Genomic DNA, 19,880 nt, shown 5'->3' with positions numbered 1-19,880 from the left:
GTTTTTTTTTTTTTTAATTGACAGTTGACAGTGTCACTCTCTGTCAACTGTCAAACAACTATCGAGTATCGTACGTTTTTCTGGGGTCACATGATGTTTCTCCGCCATCTTGATCAAGTTTTGACAGTTTTCCAACATCACGTGACTCTTTTCCGCCATTTTGACAGTTCCTAAATTCACGTGACGCTTTTTTGTAATTTTTCATAGTTTTGAAGGTCACGTGACATTTCACCGCCATTTTGACAGTTTTTCAACGTCACGTGATACTTTTCTTTTATTTTTCACAGTTCTTAAAGGTCACGAGACATTTTTCCATTATTTTGACCGGTTTTGAGGGTCACGTGACTTTTCTCCGCCATTTTGACAGTTTTGTCGTGGAAAACCAATAAATAAATGACAGTCGACTGGTTTTTGTTTTTTTTTTTTAATTGACATTTGACAGAGTCACTCTCTGTCAACTGTCAAACTAAATATCGTACGTTTTTCTGGGGTCACATGACGTTTCTCAAAAATGGTGATTTTGCTGTCAAAATGTCACGTGACACTTTTATTTTTGACAGTTTTTCTTAGTTACGCATCATTTTTTCGCTGTTTAGACAGTTTCTGAAGGTAACGTGACACGTTTTTGGAATTTTCATAGTTTTGAAGGTCACGTGAGATTTCACCGCCATTTTGACAATTTTTGAAAGTCACGTGACACTTTTTCGTTATTTTGACAGTCACGTGACTTTTTTCCATTTATTCGACAGTTTATATCACGTTCGCTATTTTGACAGTTTCTGAAGGTAACGTGACACTTTTTTGTAATTTCCATAGTTTTGAAGGTCACGTGACGTTCTCTCTTCTGTTTTGACAGTTTTCGAAAGTCACATGACATTTTTTCATTATTTTTGACAGTTTTTAGAAATTACGTGTCATTTTCGTGGTTTTGACAGTGTTTCAATGTCACGTGACATTTTCTCACTATTTTTACAGTTTCTGAAGGTCACTTGACACTTTTCCGCCATTTTGACAGTTTTTCAAGGTCACGAGACACTTTTCCGCCATTTTGACAGTTTTTCAAGGTCACGTGACACGTTTTTGTAATTTTTCATAATTTTGAATGTCACGTGAAGTTTCTCCACCATCTTGATCAAGTTTTGACAGTTTTTCAAGATCACGTGACTCTTTTCCGCCATTTTGACAGTTCCTGAAAGTCACGTGACACTTTTTTGTAATTTTTCATAGTTTTGAAGGTCACTTGACACTTTTCCGCCATTTTGACAGTTTTTCAAGGTCACGAGACACTTTTCCGCCATTTTGACAGTTTTTCAAGGTCACGTGACACGTTTTTGTAATTTTTCATAATTTTGAATGTCACGTGAAGTTTCTCCACCATCTTGATCAAGTTTTGACAGTTTTTCAAGATCACGTGACTCTTTTCCGCCATTTTGACAGTTCCTGAAAGTCACGTGACACTTTTTTGTAATTTTTCATAGTTTTGAAGGTCACGTGACACTTTCGCTGTTTTGACAGTTTATAAAGGTCACGTGACGTTTTTCCATTATTTTGACATTTTTTTAATGTCACGTGACTTCACGTCATTAGTGGTTGTTTTTTAGTTGACAGTGTCAAACTGAAACTAAATAACTATTTTCCACTATTGTCACGTGACTCTCAAAAATTGTCAAAAGAGTGGAAAAGTGTCACGTGACATTGAAAAACTGTCAAAATAACAAAATATGTCCTTTTTAACTGTTTTCCACTATTTTGACGGATTTTGAAGGTCACGTGACACTTTTCTATTATTTTTGACAAATTACGCGACATTTTTCATGTTTTTGAAAGTCACATGACACTTTTTCACCTTTTTTTGACAATTCTTGAAGGTCACGTAACACTTCATTTATTTTTGACAGATTTTCAGGGTCACGTGACACTTTTCCGTCATTTTGACAGGTTTTCAATGCCACGTGACCCCGTTTTGGAATTTTTGCATAGTTTTGAAGGTTACGTGACGTTTCTCCGCCATTTTGACAGTTTTTGAAAGTCACCTGAAATTTTTCCGCCATTTTGACAGTTTCTAAAGGTCACGTGACATTTCTCTTTCAATTTTGACAGTTTTCATGGTCACGTGGCACTTTTCTATTATTTTTGACAGTTTTTACAAATTACGTGACATTTTTCGTGGTTTTTGATAGTTTTTTAATGTCACGTGACATTTTCCCACTATTTGACAGTTCTTGAAGATCACGTGACACTTTTTTGTAATTTTTCATTGTTTTGAACGTCACGTGACATTTCACCGCCATTTTGACAGTTTTCAACGTCACGTGACACTTTTCTTTTATTTTTCACAGTTCTTAAAGGTCACGAGACATTTTTCCACCATTTTGACCGATTTTGAGGGTCACGTGACCCTTTTCCGTCATTTTGACAGTTTTGTCGTGGAAAACCAATAAATAAATGACAGTCGACTGGTTTTTGTTTTTAGTTTTTTTTAATTGACATTTGACAGTGTCACGCTCTGTCAACTGTCAAACAACCGAGTATCGAACGTCTTTCTAGGTCACATGACGTTTCTCAAAAATGGTGATTTTTGACAGTGTCACGTGACACTTTTCTTTTATTTTTGACATCTTTCTACTATTTTGAAAGTCACGTGACACTTTTTCGCTGTTTTGACAGTTTATAAAGGTCACGTGACGTTTTTCCATTATTTTGACAATTTATAAAGGTCACGTGACATTTGTCTAATATTTTTGACAGTTTTAAGTAATTACGCACCATTTTTTCTTTGTTTTGACATTCTGAAGGTCACGTGACACTTTTCAAATATTTTGACAGTTTATAATGGTCACGTGACGTTTTTCCTGACAGTTCTTGAAGGTCACGTGACACATTTTTGGAATTTTCATAATTTTGAAGGTCACGCGACTTTTTACCGCCATTTTGACAATTTCTGAAAATCACGTGACTTTTTCCATTATTTTGACAGTTTATTAAAGGTCACGTGACACTTTCAAATTGGGTTTTGGTTCTCAAATTGTTTTTGTAGGTGAAATGGCATCAGCAGCTCTTAAACTGTCTTCTGAGCTTCAAAATGTGACAATAGGTTCTTAAACGTTTTTTGTGCAGCTCAGAATTGAAAAAAAAAAAAAAAGAAAATGACAGCAGTGGTTCTAAAACTGTCTTCTGATCCTTTAAAATGTCATCAGAAGTTGTAAAACGGTTTTTCATTTGCTTAGAAATGCCAAAATGTCATCAGTGTCTTCTGAGCTTTCAATATTTGAATTTTTGCGTCTCAGGCCGCCATTTTGAATTTCCTGTTAAAAAAATCGAGTTTTACCTCATTTTAAAGGGAATTTCCGGTAGATTTAAGAAATGACAGACAAAATGGCGTCTGGGGCTGCCATTTTGAATTTTCTGTCAAAAAATCAAGTTGCATCTTGTTTTAAAGGTAATTTCCGGTAGATTTAAGAAATGACAGACAAAATGGCGTCTCGGGCCGCCATTTTGAATTTTCTGTCAAAAAATCAAGTTGCATCTTGTTTTAAAGGTAATTTCCGGTAGATTTAAGAAATGACAGACAAAATGGCGTCTCGGGCCGCCATTTTGAATTTTCTGTCAAAAAATCGAGTTGCATCTCGTTTTAAAGGTAATTTCCGGTAGATTCAGGAAATGACAGACAAAATGGCGTCCCAAGGCCGCCATTTTGAATTTTCTGTCAAAAAATCGAGTTGCACCTCATTTTAAAGGAAATTTCACGTAGTTTCAAGAAATGACAGACAAAATGGCGTCTCGGGCCGCCATTTTGAATTTTCTGTCAAAAAATCGAGTTGCACCTCATTTTAAAGGAAATTTCACGTAGTTTCAAGAAATGACAGACAAAATGGCGTCTCGGGCCGCCATTTTGAATTTTCTGTCAAAAAATCGAGTTGCACCTCATTTTAAAGGAAATTTCACGTAGTTTCAAGAAATGACAGACAAAATGGCGTCTCGGGCCGCCATTTTGAATTTTCTGTCAAAAAATCGAGTTGCACCTCATTTTAAAGGAAATTTCACGTAGTTTCAAGAAATGACAGACAAAATGGCGTCTCGGGCCGCCATTTTGAATTTTCTGTCAAAAAATCGAGTTGCACCTCATTTTAAAGGAAATTTCACGTAGTTTCAAGAAATGACAGACAAAATGGCGTCTCGGGCCGCCATTTTGAATTTTCTGTCAAAAAATCGAGTTGCACCTCATTTTAAAGGAAATTTCACGTAGTTTCAAGAAATGACAGACAAAATGGCGTCTCGGGCCGCCATTTTGAATTTTCTGTCAAAAAATCGAGTTGCACCTCATTTTAAAGGAAATTTCACGTAGTTTCAAGAAATGACAGACAAAATGGCGTCTCGGGCCGCCATTTTGAATTTTCTGTCAAAAAATCGAGTTGCACCTCATTTTAAAGGAAATTTCACGTAGTTTCAAGAAATGACAGACAAAATGGCGTCTCGGGCCGCCATTTTGAATTTTCTGTCAAAAAATCGAGTTGCATCTCGTTTTAAAGGTAATTTCCGGTAGATTCAGGAAATGACAGACAAAATGGCGTCCCAAGGCCGCTATTTTGAATTTTCTGTCAAAAAATCGAGTTGCACCTCATTTTAAAGGAAATTTCACGTAGTTTCAAGAAATGACAGACAAAATGGCGTCTCGGGCCGCCATTTTGAATTTTCTGTCAAAAAATCGAGTTGCACCTCATTTTAAAGGAAATTTCACGTAGTTTCAAGAAATGACAGACAAAATGGCGTCTCGGGCCGCCATTTTGAATTTTCTGTCAAAAAATCAAGTTGCATCTCGTTTGAAAGGTAATTTCTGGTAGATTTAAGAAATGACAGACAAAATGGCGTCTCGGGCCGCCATTTTGAATTTTCTGTCAAAAAATCGAGTTGCATCTCGTTTTAAAGGTAATTTCCGGTAGATTCAGGAAATGACAGATAAAATGGCGTCCCAAGGCCGCCATTTTGAATTTTCTGTCAAAAAATCGAGTTGCATCTCATTTTAAAGGAAATTTCACGTAGTTTCAAGAAATGACAGACAAAATGGCGTCTCGGGCCGCCATTTTGAATTTTCTGTCAAAAAATCGAGTTGCACCTCATTTTAAAGGAAATTTCACGTAGTTTCAAGAAATGACAAACAAAATGGCGTCTCGGGCCGCCATTTTGAATTTTCTGTCAAAAAATCGAGTTGTACCTCATTTTAAAGGAAATTTCACGTAGTTTCAAGAAATGACAAACAAAATGGCGTCCTAGGCCGCAAAACTTTTTTTTATCACAAAACGCGCACCAAGCTTGCCACGGTTTAACTGATGTTTTATGATTGATGACAGCAGGTTATGTAAATCGCTCTAATAAATAATATAGTAATATAAAAATATCAAAACTTACGTCCAAATCAATTTTTTTGTCGATCTTCACCAAATGTCAAGAAAAATATAAAAATCTTGATAAACTCGATTTTTCTTGACAATTCGTTGAATGTTCTGTTTATGCGCCAAACTGAAGAGAAAAAAAGGATTTCTAGCAGTTTTGCGAAAAAAAACTGTTTTTCTTGACAATTTACTGAAAAACTATTTAATTATACATTACGTGACAATTTGTAAAGTAAATTATCCTTTAAATATGTAAAATACTCTAATGTAGTCTCTAAAAGACATATATTCCTGACGTCAAAATAGGTCAATTTGAAGCAGCTTAAAAAAAAAATAAAAAATAATATACGTAAAAATATAATACGTATATAATACGTAATTTTGAACATACACCGTCCCAGCTTGCAACTAAAAGAGCCCAAATGTTGGAATCCAATAAGGTTTGCACTGACACTAATTATCCGCACTATTTGGTATCACTGAGTTTAAGTAGATTTTGATCTTGCAACACTTTTCACTTGGTTTTACTGGTTTCAAGTGTTTTGTGAATATTTGCTCTGTTGAACTGGGTTTACATGGAGAATTTTTATACCACAACGTGTGGATAACACGATTTTTCTTATATTCCTGTTAAAGTGCTGTAATTCCTTTAAAACATACCAAAACTGTGAAACTGCCTTAGTAATAAAATGGGGAGAGTTATGTGTTTGTACGTACCATTCAGGTCTAGATTATTCTAGATACTTATCGGTTGGCTTTTCAATACGAAACGCAGCAAGCACAAAATAAGAACCGTTTTCCTCTAAGGGGTGTTTCTTCTAGGGTGGAACTACTACTAGGCACACACGAGACACATATCAGCGATATGGCTTTAATTCCTAAGAGTTGTATTACACAAAGGATCTAATAAAGAGAAATTATTAAGCAAAAAACTACACGCTGGCAGCCATGTTGTATTACTTTGTTTTGTTCTGAATTCTAAATCCAAGCGGGAGGAGTGGCCAACCAAAAATGATAACAGATTACCTGCAATCTGACGGTAAGATTATTTTTAAGTGAATTATATACGTCATTTTTTCAAATGGAATTACCTATTTTTGATTTTATTTTTGAATTGTGCATCAAATTTTAAGTAAGAAAACAATTAAATTAAAAAAAACATTGGCCTGTAATTGTATACATGCATTTACCATAAAAAACCGCATACAAAAATAAAAATCGACCGGTACATTTCCAAAAAACCAAATTGCCTCTAAAAGCAACAGAATTAGTGGTAACAACAAATCAAAACATTAATAATTTATAAAAAATATATTTATTTTAATTAATAACACATTTTTAGTTATACAAAGCTAAACATCCTTACAAATTTATTGGGGATTTAGTTGAAATGACAATTTTACAGAAACATGTAAAATTGTGTTACTATAATAAGCATCTGCTGCACGAGCTAAAAAATTACACTTTTTTTAGAATTAGAGTTTTATTTGGTAACTTATAGTCTACTTACCAAAGTCGATTTGGATGTCAATAATAGGTAGCACACGATTAACGTAAGACCACAAGTACTGAAGTAATGGCATTATTGCTAATAGTTATGTATGTGTTTTGCTAAGCAATTGAAGTTTCATTAATATGTTTAATACTGGGGAGTTGTTTAAATAGCATTTGTAATTGAACTTTAAAGATTAGTTTGAAGTGGATATTTGTTAACAATTCAAAAACGCGCGCGAAACTCAAAGTGTCCGTCCCTCCGCGATGAAAATGGAACCGACCTCTCGCACTTTTTTAAATCATAAACTTGCCACTAAAAAAAATGAAAAATGTTAAGTTTTTTTAAATAGAAACCCATATTTTTTATGACGGAATCATTTTGAGCATTAAAAATTACTATAAGTTTCAATTTACTTGCCTATACCTAAGTCCAACCCATTTCGTTTTATTTGAGAATAAACATTTTTTATTATAAAAATTCCAGATTTCTTGAAAATGTCTCTCTCTAATTACGTGTGAATTATGTCTATTGAACATTCCATTTTTAGTGAATTTGGCCTCGTCGCTCCAAATAATATTATTCAAAAACAATTCATCTCCATAGTGACTAGTCAGCAAAAACTCACTAAAAACCACTCTCTTCGGAAATTTAACCTCTTTTAAGTGTTGCACTAATTTAAATGAAAAAGGGTGAAATTTATGTTTCTTTAGGATCCTCTCAATTGAGCTTTTGGATATGTTGATTCTACGGAAACTTGTCTTATTGACAAAGTTGGATTTGCAACAAAATAGCCCAAAATTGCAATTTTTACATTTGTATTATTAAGGATTGGTTTTGTTTTAATAGCTTTTATCTTCACAGATCCCGTATTCTTAACATTTTCAATTATTTGCTTGACAGTTTTTCGTGATGGCTTTGGTTTTTCTGGATAACGACCGGCAAATACCTCACATGTTCTACTCACAACTTTATCACATTATCCGTAAATACTTCACAGATTTAAGTAATCTTGGTTGGAATAACGTAACCGCGACGGCATATTTGCAGTTGTCAAAACACTCAAGTCACTAGTGTTATTAACATGCTCTGCAGGTCTCCAATATCACCGTGTGTCAAAAGCATGGCCAACTAGAGTACCAGCTAATCCCAACCATGCACCCTAACTAAACTAAATGTGGGTTTCTATTTAAAAAACTTGAGATTTTTCATTTTTTTTTAGTGGCAAATTTATGATTTTTTTTTGACGACCCTGTATACAAATGAGTCGTTACGCACCCTCAGTTTAATAAAACGATCCTTTGTTTACAATAACCCAAAGTTTCATTGCAAAATGAAATACGGTTTTGACAGAGTACAAAAATATGTTGAGCGTTGCAACTGTCACTTTTTTGGAAAAAAATCAAATATTTCGAAAACGGCTAGAGATAGGCATAGGGCATTCTATACAAAAGTTGGTCAGAATTTCGTGAGGAATCCAAATATGTGATAATATATAGGGTGTTCTATTTAAAATAAGAAAGTTGTGATCGACTTCCGGTATAAACGGAAGTGCAACCATCTTGAAAATATTTTAGTTGGATTGGGCATGCCCACATCAGTATCATGCCAAATTTTCAAAACTCTCCTATTTTTACTTTTTCCAATATCAATCGATGTCTTTCGTCGTGGGACACCCTGTATGTCGGGGTCTGTCCTATTTTAGTCTTAGTCTCCACAAACATGCAGCAGTCCGTAGTGTTTCGCTGTACCTACGTAATTATAAATAAGTTACTAAATAAAAAAAATACTTACTAGATGAACTATTAATCAAATCAAATCAAATCAAAATACGCTTTATTGTAAAAAGAACAGAGTTCTTGTGTACAAAGCTAAATAAATACAAGTTAACTAAAAAAAAAACACAAAGACACTAAAGAACTAAATAAATACAAAGACATTAAAGACTATCACTATAATACTCTTCCAGGCTGTAATAAGACTTTGTTAATAGAAAACTCTTAACCCCCCTTCGAAATTGTGGGTATGGCATTAGCCTATATTCTCTGCCCAGATGGTTATAGATCTTGAGGCCCTCATACACGACCGATCCCCTGAAAAGAGTCGACCGGGGTATAGGCAGGCGCAAACGCTGTTCCTCACTCAACCTCGTATTATGTGAGCAATCAGAAATTCTATCACCAGCTGTCTTGTGAATCTGACACACCGTCTCGAGGACCAACAAAGATGTCAATGTCAGTATTCCATGCTTAACAAACAGTGGTCTACAATGCTCCCTAGCTCTCACACGGCACATGAACCGGAGCGCTCTCTTCTGTATGACAAAAATTGAGTTAAACAGCTGTCGAGAACAAAATCCCCAAAACGCTACACCATAGCGCAGATGCGACTCGAAAAGTGAGAAATACACCATCCTAGCGGTCTCAGTCCCCAACTCGCCCGAGACCACCCTAACGGCATAACAACCCGACGCCAACTTAGATCTTAACTGAGAAATATGGTTCCCGAACTTAAGCTTATCGTCAATGGTAAGACCCAGAAACTTCGTGACCGACCTGCTTTCAATATGCCGACCGCCAATATGTAACTCTTCCAAATCACAACCAAATGTGAGTATATTTGTTTTGGTGATGTTTAAGCAAAGGGAATTTGCATCACACCATCCCTTAACCCTTGGAAGATCCAAGGCTATCATCTCCCTGAGGCCTCCACCCGTTCTCGCATGCCAAAGGAGAGTCGTATCGTCGGCAAAAAGTGTGAATGTACCCCGAACATTCAGCGTCGGGAGGTCATTTATATAAATCAAGAAAAGTATAGGGCCCAACACGGAACCCTGAGGAACGCCGCGATGACACACCAAGGGCGTAGACTCACCGTCACCAGTCCTCACCACCTGGATCCTATCCGAAAGATACTCCTCAAACCACCGAGCAGCCGTCCCCCGCACCCCATAGCGGTGAAGTTTCCGCAGCAGCACCCCCCGATCCACGCAGTCAAAAGCCTTTGAAAAATCGCAAAATACTGCCGCAGCCACATCCCCAGCATTAAGGCTAGTGTAAAGTGTCTCCAGAAGTGAAAAAACTGCATCGCTCGTACTCCTGGATTCCCGAAAACCAAACTGGGAGGAGTCTAAAACGTCAAAAGCGGACAAAAAACCAACCAGCCTCGATTTTACCAGCTTCTCAACCACCTTCGACAGAGTGGTAAGCAACGATATAGGACGGAAATTCGATGGGTCCTCCGAGTCCCCACCCTTATGCAACGGGATCACTATCGCCCGTTTCAGGCAGGAAGGAAATTCGCCTGTCTCAAAAGAAACGTTAATTGCATCCGCAAGCGAAAACAGAGCTGGCTCCGCAAGGCTCTCAAACACCCTAATGGACACCCCATCGTACCCAGAGGAATTACGATTCACGATGCGCGACATTAAACTCGGCTAACACACGCCTTAACCTTTTTAACACCTTGTGAGTCTTCTTTTTATTTTTTCCCCATTTTGTACGCACTCACTAAAAAACGCGTCACGAAACGTCTTAACTCAGCCGTACGACAAACGTAGATCTAAGTACATCGCACTAAGTTCGTGCAGCATGGGTTTTTGTAATATGATACGAGACTTTCAAATATAATTGGGTATAATACCGTATAATAATAACGAGAGTCTTACTGATGATTGATCTATGAAATCATAAATATTTTATTTTAGGGATTAAAAGTGTGCTTTTATAATCCGAGACATCGTTGCAATCTAGCTGACAAAGCTCCTTTCCTCGACATGCTCCCATAATCAGCACCACCTGCAACAAAATTGTCTCCTGTCAGTACATTTTGTAGTTTTGTAGACAAAAATAATCAATGGTATTATTTTTAGTAGTACTATCAGGAAAATATTCAAAGTAAAGAAAATAATCTTACCTTTTGGGCTAGATATTGTTCATCTGGAGCATTTTCAAGAAAATCTCTTATATGGTCGAAATCCAATGTCTTGGACTTCTTCGGCTTATAATGGTCATTCTGTCTCTTTAGAAATGCCTGTAGTTTACTGTATTTGCTGATGTCGACGTCTGCTTCAGATATTATCGTGGCTTTGATCATAGGTTATATCCCGAGACGTTCAAGTTTTATCGGGTAAACTGTGCATAGGTGATTTTTTGCAAAATTTTGCTTGGAAAATGATTGAGACTAAATAATTCGACGATTTTTTCCAAAGAATTATTTAGTCGAAACCATTTGCCTAAAAGAAAAATTTTGCAAAAAACCTACCAATGCACATTTTACGTGATAAAACGTGAACGCCGAGGGGTATATGTCAAGATTATTTCCTGAATATATGTGTCCTCTTTGTAGTCCTGGGAGTACAGTTTTCAATTTCTTGATCAATTTCCAAAGCGTGACATTTTAAATCGCGGAATTTTTCACAAACTGTTTTGAATGTTTGTATTACAAACAGCGGCGTTACTATGGAGACCACCCCGGCTCACTACAGATTTTCGTTCAGCCATGTATATTTTTGTTTACATTTCAAATTGACAATCATACGTCAAAATATTTTAATTTATGTAATTATTTAATGAAAACTACGTTACAGTGATTTATTAATTGTTAATATTGAAGAAGATAATAATGTTTATTTATTTAGCCAAATGCTATATACAAAAAACGATTAAGAAGTAAACAGTGTAAACATATAATACAAAATATTCAATAGAATTAAAATACAATTTACAATACAATACATTTTAAAAAAAATTTAACCGATAAATCCATGAGACGACTACCTTACACGTTGGACAGCACATAATTCCTCAACATTGTACTAAAATTTTTAAAATTATCACAGTTTTTCAAGTCATTTGGTAGCTTATTGTACTCAGATAGTCCTCTACATAAGATGGAGTTTGACATTTTGTTTGAGCGATACCTACCAACTAAGATAAAATCGTTACAATTTCTTGTTTGATAATTATGAACGTCCTTAAAATATGTTACTGATAACTTAAATTTTATAAGTGTTTAAATCCCGTTTTGTTTAATATCAAATTTTCTTCAAAAAACGTATTCGAAAAAGGTAGGTGGTGTTTAATCACTGTTAAATTTTAGCAGCCAGGGATTTAATCAGTATAAAACGGTTTCCATTGGTGGAACTAGAAAGGTTCTCGGAATTTGATTGGCTGCTGGTACAATGAAGGAAATAATCATGGAATATTGGCTCCATAGAGAAGATGCCAGGAGCACCTTTTCATCCGTAAAATTCTCTGCATTCTGTTTAACGCACCATTTTTGGTAAACACGAAACTGTTTTTTGTAAGCCTCGCGAGATTTTTCTGGAAGAAAGCTAGCTATGGCCTCTTCAATGTTCATTTTCAAAAAATACGATTTTTCTGGACTCACCGTTTGATAACAACTGATTGACATTTGTTTTGTGCCATAGCAACACTTTCAGGGCACAATAAATTTTAAGTGAACCCACCATGCAAACAACAATCAATAACAACTATCAGTAATACGAGAGTACCGTTGTAACCACTGTTAGTTTTGTAATTTTTTTTATTTTTAGTTTTTCGCATTCTAAAGTGCATAAAATAGTATATAAACCTCGTGACTAAAGTGGTTCTTTAAATCCCGCGGCGAAAGGTTTGAAAGCAAAAAAAAAATAAAAAATTAAAATGTGCAAAAATATCCAACGCACACCACACACCAAAATCCGTTTAAAATTTACATAATTTGTGAGGTTAGGTCGGTACTGCTCCGTCTGGTTAAGATCAACACAAATGCAATGTTGCCATAGTAAAGCTTGAAATTTTATCAATCAATTGTTACCTACAGTTTTTTTAATCAATTGTCCTTAGTGCATATCTATGTGACCAAAAATAATAATCTAATAATAATCTACGTATCAAGTACTATGATTGTAAAGAAAACATCTTTGTGCTGCTGCTATGTTTTTTTTAAACAATAAATCCAGTACTTAATGAATCTAAATTTTTAGATATTTCGTTTCGTAGAACTTACCCCTTTCTATAAATATCATCTCAGAAGAATGTAATGCCTCTACTCTGTGAAGATGGACTACTTTAATGAAGAGAGAGAATCAAATGTAATACAAAACCACTGACAACGCCTGTAATCCCTTGGGTGCATATTGTGCACTCGAGCATCCACGGTGACGTCACCCGGCGTAACGCATTGAGGAAAGAAGTTCTGCTGATAGACCATCTTGGATCTGTTATGATGTCAAATGCCAACTTGTCACTTTGCTGTGGTTTTGTTTTTTTTGTTGTGTCAAAAAAATTTACATGCAGCTGAAATAATTATTGTATTTTTATTACAATAATCCAATAATTGACGAAGATTATTCACTAAATTCAATGAAAATGTATATTTTTCAATGGTGATAATGCATACAACGCCTGCTAGCCCAGGTAAGATTACAATGACAATTAGGCAATTTCATACCTAACCTATATAATCTTTTCTGATGCATCACTTGTATACATTACTAAAAATTTGTCTAGTCTGACAATTTTTTAAGGGTGGTTCAGCTAACAAATTGGGCCTATTTCACAGATCTGTATCCTGTATATGCTGAATACTTCACTACTTTTCCATGTGGATGAGAAAATATAACTTTTATGAAGAAATTGACCTAAGCCAAGAACAAATTACCCACTAAGAAGATTGCAACATATCAATCAAGTTGAAGAGTAAAATTGTGTGCAGTGGGCTATTTACATTAGAACAGTGAATAAAAAAGCATGTTTTAAGGTCAGTATATTGATTTTAATTAAATTAACATTCAAATGAAAACCAATGCAGTTTTCATTATTGTTTTATGTTTAACAATTATCATTATACACTGCATTGCTCAACTTTGAGTTAATATGTATTATACAGTGTCTTTGTACAGTAGGGACTGCATAAATTTGATGAAATGGAAGGGACTTAAGTCTAGTTTATATAACAAAATTTAATTTTAGTAATAGTATTAATATTAGCACCAAGAACAGAATCAATGCTTATGACCAAAGGAGTTTATAAAAAAAATTATTCAAATTTAGTATCAGTAATAATTGAATTCACTTAAAAACCAAATTTTTTTAGGGCTAATACCAAAATTAAATCTTCTTGCCTTTTTCACACCTGTTGTATGGTTAACCTGGCATTGACAGATGAATATTATCACAAAAATGACAGTTTTTATTTTTAAGGACATGATTTTATTAATTTTTTTATTTTTGTTTTGGGTTCCTGCTTAAAGAAAAAGGTTTGCAGTTACAAGCTACAACTTTTTATTTAATATTTACTATTTATGTACTGGCACTTGTCAGTCTATATGTTATGTAATAACCTCCATAAACTTATCATTCATAATCACCTTCAATTTTTACAGCGAATACTAATACTTGAACCAAATTTCTCCACTGGTACACCCACTCTATAAAGTGGGCTTTACTTTTTTGCAAAAACACCTGGAACCTTATTTTTATAGAAGGTTTTGGATTCTACAATCAATTCTTAACATATTTCATGCAACATACTCTATACTGATATTCAATTGTTTTTAAACAAATGTCAAATACACTTTTCAAAATTATAGGTCGCACAACTTTTACTTAAAAAAATAGAAAAAAATTAAAATTAGCTTTTTAAAATGAACTCTATGGGCTGTTACAATAACCAAGATGGTTTATTATCTTTTTACATTTTTTTTTTAAATGACATCAATCATTTTTGGGGATGTTAATCTGATTTATTGGAAAATTATTGGTGTCAAATTATCAATATTTACAGGACAATTGTGGTACAAGTTGCATGGAACAATACTTAGAATTGTTTGTTTCTAGATTCCAAATTATACAATAATAAAGTAGTGTTGTCATTTAAAAGATCAAAAATATTTTAAATACCCAGTTTTTGGGCCCTGTATAATTCCATTTCATATAACACAAGCAGCGGTTAATAAAATTAAAAACATGAGGGGGTTCGAGAATTTTTGTGAAAAGTTAGTCTTTTTAATTTTATTGGACTTAGGCAATATGCATGTTACAAAAGCACTGTATGTAGTGTTATCTAAATGCACGTTTGAAGGAACAGTAATAATCTAATTCATATAAGTGTCAATTCTTCAGATCAAATGATGTCTACGAAATTACTTAGATGATACAACATTTGCTAATCTAGTACCATGATTGTAAAGCAAACTCGATGCATTGGCATTGCTATCTCAGAAAGTATAGTTGATAGAGCTTTAGTTAAATGGAGGCAAAGTTGCGCATTTTATTGCTAAATAATTTGGTAAAAAAAACAATTCAAAAAAGTTTCATTACATCCGGAGATATCCGACAAAAACCGGAAAAGTCAAATTTCTATATTATTTATTTACCACTTTAATCAATAGCACCTTCTGGAGGCACATTTTCTTCAGGAAAATAGTTTTAGTTGAAGAAAAAATTATGATCGTAAATGTTCCTACTAATTAGTTTGAATTTGTCCATTAAATTTAAAAGATCTGTTTTGGCGCGCATGTGACGTACGTAATTCTGAGCGATTTTATTGGCTGTTGCACGCCGCATCTGTTTCACTTCTTGTCGCTGATTGGTTGATAGTGTAGTACGTCACCGGCGGCGGGCGTTTTAAACATGAGATTAATGTAGTTTTTATCATCATTTTTTTTCTATTTAGACTTAATATTTTTGAAAACAAAAAAATACAGGTATAATATTTTCAATCCGTCTTTGTAGTGTAATGAAGTTACTAACTATTTCGCTGATTAAATTTAAATACGCGTGACTGTAAATTGGGGCATTTTCAGTATTTTTCCGGGGATTTTCATTTGGGGGTATTTCTGGTGAAACGGCGCCGGGTTCAGTTACTTTTTTTTGTGAAAACAGTCAGGTAATCCTTCTGGTCCTGTTCCTGTTCGTTGAACACCGGGGAAACGGTGTAGAAAGCGGGAACGGTGAAACCTGTGACTCGTTTGCTTAGCTCCGGGGAAACGGAGCAGTAAACGGGTTTGGGGATACTGGAGGGATTAGCGGCTGTGTGACTGGCAACGTCACGAGACTTCAAACCTCTGTTGCGTGCTTGGGGAAACAGCGAGCAACGGAGGCTCTATTTGTCGAACCCCGGGGAATCGGGGAGAGGCACCTAGAGGTTAGGTCGAGTGGCGGGAACACCGCTGGTCACGTAATTGGGCCTCATTGGGTTTTGGAACGAATATCGGCGCCGAATAGTCAGTTTTACATAACCGTACCGTACCGCCGTTCTTTCACCGTGTCACAGTCAGTCTTAATCTACCGTAGTCAGGCTAAACAGTAGTGAAGGGTCCGTAGCCAGTTTTCATTACCGTTACACGCTTTCCCCGTATCACCGTATAAGGTAATTTCCGTTTCATTGGGTATTCGTTACCGTAAGTATTTACTGTAAGTACCGAGAGCCGCAATACAGTGCATTTAGAGGAAACAGTTGTTTTAATTTTGTTTTCTTCCCGAACCCTTTGGAACTTTTCTCCAGCTGTCTAAAAGCTACCCAGGTACCGCAAAGTGGACCTTCAGCCACTATAAATAACGAAGGTGGCGCCCGAGGCAACGTAACCGAAGAAAACCGCGAGAAAAGCGCTACAGTAGTTATGAAATAAAAAAAAATTGTGGGACAGGCCCATTCGCTAAGGTTTATAATATACTATTATCTATTAGTTATCTATTAGACAACAAGGAAAGTAATGCCGTTATACGTACTGATAGGAGTGATGATAACACCAACACATTATTAAAAATATTATATTATACATTATTATTATTAATTTAAAAAAAAAAAACAATTTGTTCTCGACAAATTAATAAATTTCCCTTCACCTAATTGTCAAAAATTTGACATTCTTTGTTTTTGGCGTTTATTTTTAAGAAAATTAATTTTTCTTGACAATTTAACGGAAAAGTCGTCTATACCAATTATTGTCAAGAAAAATATATAAAGTTTGACATTCGTGGTTTTGATACTCATTTTACAAAAAAATTATTTTTCTTGACAATTTAACGGCGGAGTCGTAATTTAGCAAAATTGTCAAATATGTATGCCAAACTTTTTACATTTTTCTAATGTCTTTTTGGTACTCATTTTCTGGAAAAATGGATTTTTCTTGACAATTTAACGACAGAGCCGTAATTTACCAAAAATTGTCAAGAATTATATAAAAAGTTTGACATTCGTGCTTTTGATATTCATTTTCTAGAAAATTTATTTTTCTTGACCATTTGACTACAGAGCCGTAATTTATCAAAATTGTCAAGAAAATTTAAAAAAATTACATTCTCCTTTTCGGTGATTATTTTTAGGAAAAAAATGTTTTTAAATATGGCTCCTTCACCAAACTGTTAAGAAAAATTTAATATTTTTCTTTTACGTTTTTAGTACTAATTATAGGAAAAAAATTGATTTTTCTTGACAATTTAGTGAAATACGGCTTCTCCACCAAATTGCCAAAAAAGTTGTTTTTTCATTTATTATTTATTTTCAGTGTTGTTTTTTAAAATATATTGATTTTTTTTTTGACAATTTTAACAAATTCCGGCGCCTCCGCCAAATTGTCAAGAAAAATTTAATATTTTTCTTACACTTGTCTTTAATACTAATTATCTTAAAAAAAATGAGTTTTCTTGACAGTTTAGTGGAATTATGGCTCCTCCACCAAACTGTCAAGAAAAATTCAAAATATTTCCCTGTTACTTGTTTTTAGTACTAATTTTAAAGAAAAAAATTGATTTTTCTTGACTGTTTAGTAAAATATGGCTCCTCCACCAAACTGTCAAGAAAAATATAATATTTTAAATAATTAATTTTTTTTGCCAAATTGTCAAGATAAACGATTTTTGTTGACATTTTCATAAAATATGGCTCATTCACTAAACTCTCAAGAAAAATTAATTATTTTCTCTTGTTTTTATTATTAGAATTTTGTTTTTTTTTAAATTTTTTTAAAATTCATCTTTTCCGTCAACTTTTTCCTGGTTTTGTTATGTTTTGAGCGCATCCACCATTTCGTCAGGATAATTTGATTTATATTGTTTTTTCTTTTTTTTTCCAGGTTATTCACCGTTTATAATGAGAGACGTGACGTCAAGGTCGGCTCAATTGGGCATTCGACCCGGTGGAGGTGAATTCAAGCAGTGGATGAAAAAAAATCCGAACGAATCGAGACGAAAACGGAAATAACATTTGATTTGACCATTACAACATGTAAATCACTCTAATAAATAATATAGTAATATAAAAATATCAAAACTTACGTCCAAATAAATTTTTTTCTCGATGTTCACCAAATGTCAAGAAAAATATAAAAATCTTGATAAACTCGTTTTTTCTTAACAATTTGTTGAATGTTCTGTTCATGCGCCAAACTGAAGAGAAAAAATGAATTTCTAACAGATTTGCGAAAAAAAAATTGATTTTCTTGATAATTTAATGAAAAACTATTTTTTAAGGACAATTTGGTGGATGCGCTACCTAGAGAAATTTTACAAAACATTTTTTTCTGAAAACCGGTAGTATCGATCACAAATAGACAAAATTATGCTTTTTCTTGACATTTTAGTAAAGCAACCGTAATTTGCATCATTGTCAAGAGAAAATTCATTCTTCTTGACAATTTGTCGGATTCATGAAAATTGTGCAGAAAAACGTAAAAATCTTGATGACACTATAGTTTTTGTTATTGATTTTCTTCAAGACAAAATTTATTTTTCTTGACAATTTGGGGGTTGAATTTTCAACTTGTCCCATCAAATTAACGTAAAACTATTGTTTTAACATCCGCTAGCAATTGTCAAGAAAAAAAACCGAAATTTTCTTGTCAATTTGGTGATTCATTTTTCCTAACCTGAAATATTGAGAAAATGAGATTAATCTAAGATGGATCTTTGAAGGCTAAGGATCGCGCGGTAAATTTCATAAAACTGTCAAAAATTGAGTTTATACTCGTTTTCGACTAATTTAATGTCAAAAAATCCATTAAAACTGTCAATTTAACGTTAACTGTCACTGGTTGACAGGAAATCCAAGATGGCGACTCAAAATGTCAAAAATTGAGTTTATACTCGTTTTCGACTAATTTAATGTCAAAAAATCCATTAAAATTGTCAATTTGACGTGAACTGTCACTTTATAAGTAGAAATCCAAGATGGCGGCCCAAAATGTCAAAAATTGAGTTTATACTCGTTTTCGACTAATTTAATGTCAAAAAATCCATTAAAACTGTCAATTTAACGTTAACTGTCACTGGTTGACAGGAAATCCAAGATGGCGACTCAAAATGTCAAAAATTGAGTTTATACTCGTTTTCGACTAATTTAATGTCAAAAAATCCATTAAAATTGTCAATTTGACGTGAACTGTCACTTTATAAGTAGAAATCCAAGATGGCGGCCCAAAATGTCAAAAATTGAGTTTATACTCGTTTTCGACTAATTTAATGTCAAAAAATCCATTAAAACTGTCAATTTAACGTTAACTGTCACTGGTTGACAGGAAATCCAAGATGGCGACTCAAAATGTCAAAAATTGAGTTTATACTCGTTTTCGACTAATTTAATGTCAAAAAATCCATTAAAATTGTCAATTTGACGTGAACTGTCACTTTATAAGTAGAAATCCAAGATGGCGGCCCAAAATGTCAAAAATTGAGTTTATAATCGTTTTTGACTAATTTAAGGTCAGGGAATCCATTAAAACTGTCAATTTGACGTGAACTGTCACTGGTTGACAGGAAATCCAAGATGGCGAACCAAAATGTCAAAAATTGAGTTTATACTCGTTTTTGACTAATTTAAGGTCAGGGAATCCATTAAAACTGTCAATTTAACGTTAACTGTCACTGGTTGACAGGAAATCCAAGATGGCGACTCAAAAAAACTTAAAAAAAAAAATATGAAAGCGCAAGCGTAACGAACAAACTGACGCAGGAACCCTGAGGATGGTTTAAATGGGAAAAAACAGAAACGTC

The 19,880-nt window shown here is 34.2% G+C and overlaps 1 long non-coding RNA gene across 1 annotated transcript; it reads left to right on the top strand.

The window, feature by feature from the left end:
* Window positions 1-12,922: 12,922 nt before the first annotated feature.
* On the top strand, window positions 12,923-18,166 carry LOC145738173 (uncharacterized). Its single transcript, XR_014180623.1, has 3 exons — window positions 12,923-13,304; window positions 13,450-13,647; window positions 17,966-18,166. It is a non-coding gene; the product is annotated as an uncharacterized LOC145738173 (long non-coding RNA).
* Window positions 18,167-19,880: the final 1,714 nt, after the last annotated feature.

Source organism: Ips typographus, linkage group LG15, assembly GCF_016097725.1.
Source record: "Ips typographus isolate SLU linkage group LG15, UJ_Ityp_2.0, whole genome shotgun sequence".
Classification (NCBI taxonomy): Eukaryota; Metazoa; Arthropoda; class Insecta; order Coleoptera; family Curculionidae; genus Ips; species Ips typographus.
The sequence above is the reverse complement of the archived record's forward strand: the minus strand, read 5'-3'. Positions and strand labels throughout refer to the sequence as shown.